General features: G+C 34.1%; 1 protein-coding gene across 4 annotated transcripts in view; it reads left to right on the top strand.

The window, feature by feature from the left end:
* NFIA (nuclear factor I A) overlaps positions 1–7,912 on the top strand; it is a 408,349-nt gene that overhangs the window by 247,381 nt on the left and 153,056 nt on the right. The gene's annotated exons all lie outside the window — the stretch shown is intronic.

Raw genomic sequence — 7,912 nt, 5'->3', positions numbered from 1 at the left:
CTCAGTCGTGTCCCACCCTTAGTGACCCCATGGACTGCAGCCTACCAGGCTCCTCCGTCCATGGGATTTTCCAAGCAAGAGTACTGGAGTGGGGTGCCATTGCCTTCTCTGCCCTCACCTTGCGGCGCAGTTAAAAATGTGTGAGGGCAGTTTTGGTTGTCACAAAGAGGGGGTGTTGTTGGCATTCAGTGGTGGAGGTCAGGGACGCTAAGTGTCCTATAGCATACAGGGTAGTTTTGGACATTGGAAGGAATCCCTCTCAAAATGCTGATAACCCTGCCAAGAAACATTGCAGAAATTCTAAAAAGTCAGTGCTCCAGCTTAGGTAAAGCCAGGTCTGAGACTTACTGGTTCACTCTGCAAGTCATGCAAATAGTCTGTTCCCTAAAATCAAGGAAATGGCCTGAATCATAAAGGGCTTCACTGATCAAAGTCAATAGAGGGAAACATGTCCTTCATTCTTCTGCCTAAAAGGGCAAATTCTTGTAGCATTGATTTAAAGCTATAAGGAGTCAAGACTCTCTTTATTGATGCTTTCTCTCTGTCCATAGTGAAGTAAGGAGCTCAAGTGTGGAGGTCCTGGATTGAGAGTAGTTCATTTCAAAAAGGTATTTCTTCATTCAGTGTTAATATTCCTTTTATTTTTTTTTTTGTAGACATTTTTATAGTATCCTAAGTATTTTAACATCTTAAAAAGTTTAAATCATTGTTCATCTGAAAAATACTGAAAAACAAAATTAGATTTCTAAATACCTGTTTTCTAGAACATGCAGCTTGCACTTAGTTACCAGTAAGAATTTTCAGCAAATCAAATTCTTTAAAAAAATAAAATGTAACTGGCAAAATAAGTATGCTGTTATTTTCTAAATACTCCTAAATATGCTTTATTGAAAAATTAAGTAAAACTTAGTCTACTGAAAAAGAAAATTGTCCGAGGGTCCTTCTCTTGGTTGAGTATCTATAGTTATCACACCTAAAATAGGAAACCAAAATTTTTATTTCCATACCTATGATAATGCTTGACCCAGGTAGATAGTTAATGTGCATTTAAAAAATAAATCTGTATTTAAAATTATTTTAGGAATTGTAACTAATTATATTTTTACAAACACTCTGAATAAATATATTTATTAGTAAATATAGGAATCAGATTACTAAAATATATGCTCAATTTATTTCAAACAATTTGGAGACTAAGTACTGTTTTTATTTCACTTTACGAAAACCTAAGAAACACCAGAAGGTTTGTTTTTAATGATAAGTTTTGTATTACTTGCTTTAGAAAATAATTTCATTTTTAATAAGAAATTCTTTGTCAATAAAATATCATTATTTATATATACAACTTTTATGTAGATAATACATTGTTTTCTCACATCAAAAGATCATAGTTATTTCTACCTGTTTTTTTTTTAATTTTTCTATTGATTTAACATCTAAAACATAATTTATTATTATAATAATAGCTATCATTTTTTTTGAGCACATTCTATATTCTAGGTTCTTAGCCATGTATTTTTTATATTATTATTTTAAATGGGAATGATGTTTTTCTTCTTCATTCTTTTTTTTTTATATTATAAAAGTATGACAACACATTTTCAGGAGACTTAGAAGATACAGAACAAAGTTACATATATTTCCACTATATGTTACAATTATTTTTTAAGTAGATAAATTAAAAGTTTTTAATTGGAGTTTCAATATCAAACTTTTAAAAATTAATAGAATGAATAGACAGAAAAGAAAGATATAGTAGACCTGAAAAGCACTATGAACCAATTCAACATAATTAAGATTTATACAGTTTTCACACAACATCAGGATAAAATTCTATTCAAGTTGCCGTAGACTATAAACCAGGAGACACTGGAACATATCCAGGGACTTAAAACAGAGTGCACAAATCTTGTGGTCCAAAGGTATTAAAATCATATGGAGTCTGTACTATTATCATTGTGGAATTATGTTAGAATTCAATATAAAAAGATTGGGAAAAAAGCTACATATTTTCAAGTGCAACATGACATGTACCAAGAGAGATCTTTGACTTTTGGCTATTTATTTTAAATATATTATCTCATTATTCCTAGCAACAAACTTAAGAGATAGGTACAACCAATAGTGCCATTTTATGGCTACAGAAACTGAGGCTTAAGACATTTGGGATTCTAATTTCTGCAGTATTTTCCCTACTACTATATGATACATAAATAATACCTTGCAGATGTAATTTTTGAAGGACAAGATAAGTGAATATGTTGCCATATTGGTCTCTTTACAAGAGAAAAGACAAGTATATTGCATGTTCACCTTAATTTATACGAAGCCCAGAATGTTTTGTTTTTCTGATCACAAATAACTGAAAACTATGAGACTGAGTATGTTTTATAATTTATTTTACATTAGATATATAGCTTATTTAAATGCAGCAGTAAGTCTGAAGAAGTTTGATAAATGAGGTAGAATTAGCTTCCTTTTGAGTGAACTTTCAAAGCAATGGTAATAACTCGCTAAGAAGAATGGACACTGGCAGGTTTGAATCCTTGGTTGCAAGCTGACACTTTGAGGGAATGTTCTTAGCAAAACACTCACTTCAAGGGAAATTAGGTCAGGCTTCTGGAACATTTATCATGTGTACCTGTCACCAGTAAGACCCAGTCCTTAAAGTGAACTGCGATCGCAAGAAATGATCCCTCCTGCTCAGGGTTGCAGAGAACACTCTAAACCAATAGTTCTACAAATATGTGAGCTTGGCAGAAATTCCCATAAAACTGAAGCCAACGCCCATATAGTTGCTGTGGGAATTGAATTCCTTAATACTGTTTATAGAATTTTGAAACGGCAAATGGATTCGGTCTGTTCCAAAAAACAGTTTGTCCCATGGCTTGTTTGTAATAACATCTAGAGTTGCTATAGAAGGATGTAGGCAGACAACCCCTGTCTGCTTTGGAAGTCAGTTTCACCAGCCTCTGCTTGTCTCATACCACACAGCCAGGTTGGTTTTTGCCCAACTCAGAGTACTATTTGCATAAAGGAAAGGCCACCTTCTACTGAAACTAAGGAGTTGCTCATTTGCTGCAGAAACTAGAGTAGTTAGCAAAATCCAGAGCCAGAGGAGTTAACAAAATCCAGAACAGTGGAAGGTAAGATAGAATGCATGGTAAAACCAAAACAGCATAAATGAGTCATAACTCAGTGTCCTTTCAGTAATAGTGTGGCATCATTTGGGTAGTTTCAGAGCAATGTCAGCAAGTATGGGGATCCCACATAGGAACTTGAGATTGCACCTGCATCAGTTTCTGTGCTAATTTTAGCTCAATGAACATCATTCATTGGGGTCTTATGGATCAAAATGACCTCATTCACCAAGCAGTCTCTGTATCTCTACTTGGTTAACTTACCTTATCTTTGACAGGAAGTAATTACTCATCCTTTTCATAAATTCTTGTTGAGTAAACATACCTAAAGATGTAACCAAAAATTGCTAATTTATATATGAACTTGGTTGAAGAAAAAGGTGATATTATTAAATGTTCTTGTAGGAATCTACCTTTTTATGCCAGAAAATAAAACAGAATAAATGGATAAGAATAAATATTTCATTTCTGTGTTCCTTTGTCATATATAAAGTGAGGACCCACCATATGCTAGTCACTGTATAAGTGGTAGAATTAAAGCGATGAGCGATTACAGTTCCTGCTTTTATTGAACTCTGATTTATGTATGTGTGTGTGTATGACAGATCCTTAGATAAAAAATAATGATACCCTGTGTAACATGCCAAATAGAGGTTATTTTAAAATGCAGGAGACAAACTCAAGAACTTAAATTTTATCTGTAAGAGGTAGCTTTTGAAACAAATTTTTGTTTTTAACTGTATCCTTAATAAAGATGGGGCTGTTATACATGAAAACCCAGAAGATTTGAGGGGCTAAAAGGGGAGAATGGGTTTGGAAGAAATCAACCAATGATTTCTTGCTGGAAGAATTGAAAAAAAAAAAAGACAAAACCTTTCATTATCACACTCTATTAAGCCAGGACCAGGAAACAATTTCTAATCAGCACTCTGATCTGGGCAGAGATTGTGCAGCCTTTTGTACCAGGCCTCAGATCTGTGTTCTCCATTCACACATGCTCACTTCCAGCTGTTGTCATTGAAATCCCACATAATCTTTCAAGGTCAAAGGGCAGTCACCCATGGCTGCTGCAGTTAAAAGGTTATGCTGATTTCTGTTGTCAAATATTGGCCCTTTTCTCTTCCAATCACTCCCATTCTACTTTTTCTAACAAGAAAAATCCAGCCTAGAATTGTATTACATGACTTTAAAGTCTTAAAAGTGTTCCCCCATTGTGCTAACACGACATGGCCTGAACAGTCTAATTCATTCTGTTATATTTCACAAAGAATTTTCTGCTACTTCTAAAATACTTTGTGTTTGTGCTAAGCCAGCAAACTTCAAAGTCTAGTGGCCTGGACGATTTGTGGCGTGCCATAGTGTCTGCAGAATTGTATACTATAGGTCCTATAATTTAATAAATGCTGTGAATTATGGCATCAGTAACTAAGTAATTTCTGGGTGAGTAGGAGTTGCACAAAGCAAATGACTTTAACAAAGATGGTTGCTGTTTGTATTTTGTGTTTCTAAACATTAACTTTATTTTATTATATATTTAGAAAATGACATCTACCTATTTGTAATTTTTTTTGTAGTCTTAGGCAAGTTATTGTAAGAATTCTTTTAAAATGTATTGCTTCAGTTCATCAGTGATTTTCTTCTTGTGCTCCCTGAACCGAAGTCAGTCTTGAGTGTCTTAAAATTAGCGCATGGCTCCTGGTCATCTTCTTTCCTCATCACTGCGTGTGTCCTCAGGTGGTTTAGCATGCAGGCTCTGTGTGAATGGTTTCACAGCCATGTGAATTAAACCTAAAAAGGAAGAACAGAATGATAGGCATTAATTTTTTTTTCCTGTTTTACATCCATAAACCAGGGTAGCCCTCAGGTGATCTAGTTTCATGTCTGTTTCATTTAAGGTAATCAGTTTCTGATGTATTCAGAGAATGCGTTTGCTAATTTTTTCTCCAGTATGCATGAGTTTGAAAGCAGAAACTGAAGCTATTACAAGTAGTTTGATCCATTTGCATATGAACAATTGTTACTGTCCAAGTTTAGAGAAAACTTTGGTTCAGAACATAGAAACAATAAGTTTTTTTGAAAGCCTCTTTTAATTCAAAACCAGGTTAATTAAGAAATACTTTTAAGTTTATGATGCATTAAAAAATAATGTTAATTTTAAAATATTTATAAAATATGAATCATTATATTAATTACATGGAAGTTACTTTTTCCTAACATGAAGCAAAATTTTCTTTTTAAGAACCTTTTTTTTATGGTGCTTTAAAAATTTTTTTCTAAAGCAAGTGTTTCTCTGTTTTTGTACAAAACTAATTTGTGGTTGGTTCCACTTGAAGAATATCCATTTATGCTTATTATAGGTCTAATAAATGTATAATTCTAAATGTTTAAGGGCAATGGGAAAATTAATTGGCTCACATGGCAAAACAGTGAAAGACAATATTTAGCCTAAGGAAGAGAAAATTAAGGGCTGAGGACTGTCTTTAAATAACTGAAGGAGAGCGAAATGGAAGAGAGAGTAGATTTATTCTGCCTGCTCCAGAGGAAAAGTGAAGTTACAGCATGGCAAACATACTAATCAATTATTTTTTAAAAATCAAAGCTCGTTATTTTATTAGTCTAAAATTCTTTATGACACAATGATGATTACTCCACTACTGGATGATTGTTAAGATCCCATCATTTCCAGTTCATTCTATGATATTATGCATCTGATATTTCTAAACGTACAAATAAGTAAAAATCTTTTTCCACTTCTTATTTAGATGTTTTGATGTCTTTTAGACATAATCCGTTAATTAAATGTCTAATCACTTGTAACTCAAAGTCATAAACCTTCTTTATAGTTAAGTTGAGCCATCAAATTTAATTTAATGAAATACTACTCTTCCCTTATTAACTCCAGGAATTGGTAAAAGGATGTGATGAGGCCTTTGGGTTAGATTGAATAGTCAAGTCTCTGGTATTATATTTGTTGGATTAAGATGCAATAAAATACATTATATAAAGAGAACTAAACAAACCTGTGTTCTAATCCGAATTCTGCCACTAGGTGTGTGACCTTGGGCAAGTCACTTAACCTCAATGAGCTTAAGCTTCCTTTTCTATAAAATCAGAAGATTGCCAACTACAAGGGTTACAGGAAGAATTAAAGCCAATATGTCTAAAGTATGTTATCTATGAATTTTTCAGCTAGGTAACTTATCTTTACAATACCTGTTACTGGCTTGATCCATTTGCCTAATCTGGATATTTTAAAGTGATTGCAAGTTAAGATTGGGAATATCCTTTAGCCTTGCTTTAAAGGTATGAATTAGCTCAAAGAGTTCAGATTCTACTTTCCCCTCAGCACTTTAGTACATAAACCAAATGGGGGAAATTAGGAAAAGGAGCAGAACAGTGTATTAACGGAAGGACACTTGCCAAGAACAAATGGTGTCGTTGTCAAATTATTTAGGAAACTGTGAGTTAAATGATATTAAGAAAGTTTGTAAGAAACTCTCAGAGGCTTTAATATGTAAATGTTCCTTGTCATTCTCTTAAGGGTGGTTGTGATAGTGTTTCCTGAACTATTTTTACTATGGAAATCTTTATCTTATATGTACTTGTTTCTTTGTATTTAATTCATTTGTGGTGGAGCATTGGGGTGGGGGGGGTGACTATCAGGAAGGTCCTTTGGAGAAGGGTATGGCAACCGTCTCCAGTATTCTTGCCTTGAGAATTCCATGGAGACAGGAGTCTGCAGGCTACAATCCATAGAGTTGCAAAGAGTTAGATACGACTGAAGCAACTTAGCACATGCACACACACACACACACACACACACACATTCTACATAACGGGGTAGAATGGGAAGCGCTGATAGGAACCCTGACACGGAGGATGGAACATACCCTTATTTGGAGAACAACAGGTGGGACATCTTGGTTGCAACACAGAGTATATATTGGGTTGGCCAAAAAGTTTGTTTGGGATTTTTTTAACATCTTATGGAAAAACCTGAATAAACTTTTTGACCAACACAATATTTGGATGATGTTGGAACTACTACCTGAAATGCTGAGAAGATATATTAGAGGCCAGATCTTGAAGAGCTTTAAATACCTAGCTAATACATCTAAACTTTATTCTCAAAGAAATAATGAAACACTGATGGTTTTATTATCAGACAAAACACAGGAACCAACCGTGTGCTCTGTCTCTACTGTGCTAGTAGATGAACATGAAGAGAAGATATGTATCAGGCATCACAAATTTCTTTGGCTAGAAGGGCCTTACGGAACATTTAAATAAATGAAATACAATAAAGAGTACTGGGGAATGTGCTATATTTGTAAGCTCATGCTCAGCTTAAAAACTTTCATGTGCAAAAAAAAAAAAATTAGTATTCTGCTAGCAAAGCAAAATGTGTTTGCAGACTGGACTGCTAATTTGTGGCACTTTTGATTTGAAGGGAAAGACTGGCACTTATGTTGGTTAAGTTAAGTACTAGGCTACTATAATGAAGACCAAAAAAAATAAGGTGGTTAAAATACATTAAAATCTGTTTTTCTTTTTGTAACTGTTCCAGATGATAGGCTAAGTTTGCAGGGAGGTTCTACTCTACACCATCAGTCAGGGTCCCAGCTGCTTCTTATTGCTTTGCCATCCCATGGGCTCTGTCTTTGTCCACAGACCAAAAATTTTAAATTTGGGTTTAATGGATCAGTAGACAAATTTACACCCCCCTTAAAAAAATCTGTTTTCTAAGATATTCCAAAAGAAAAGTATAGAAG

The sequence above is a fragment of the Oryx dammah genome, unplaced genomic scaffold, assembly GCF_014754425.2.
Source record: "Oryx dammah isolate SB20612 unplaced genomic scaffold, SCBI_Odam_1.1 HiC_scaffold_28, whole genome shotgun sequence".
NCBI lineage: Eukaryota > Metazoa > Chordata > Mammalia > Artiodactyla > Bovidae > Oryx > Oryx dammah.
This window is presented reverse-complemented; position numbering and strand designations above follow the sequence as displayed.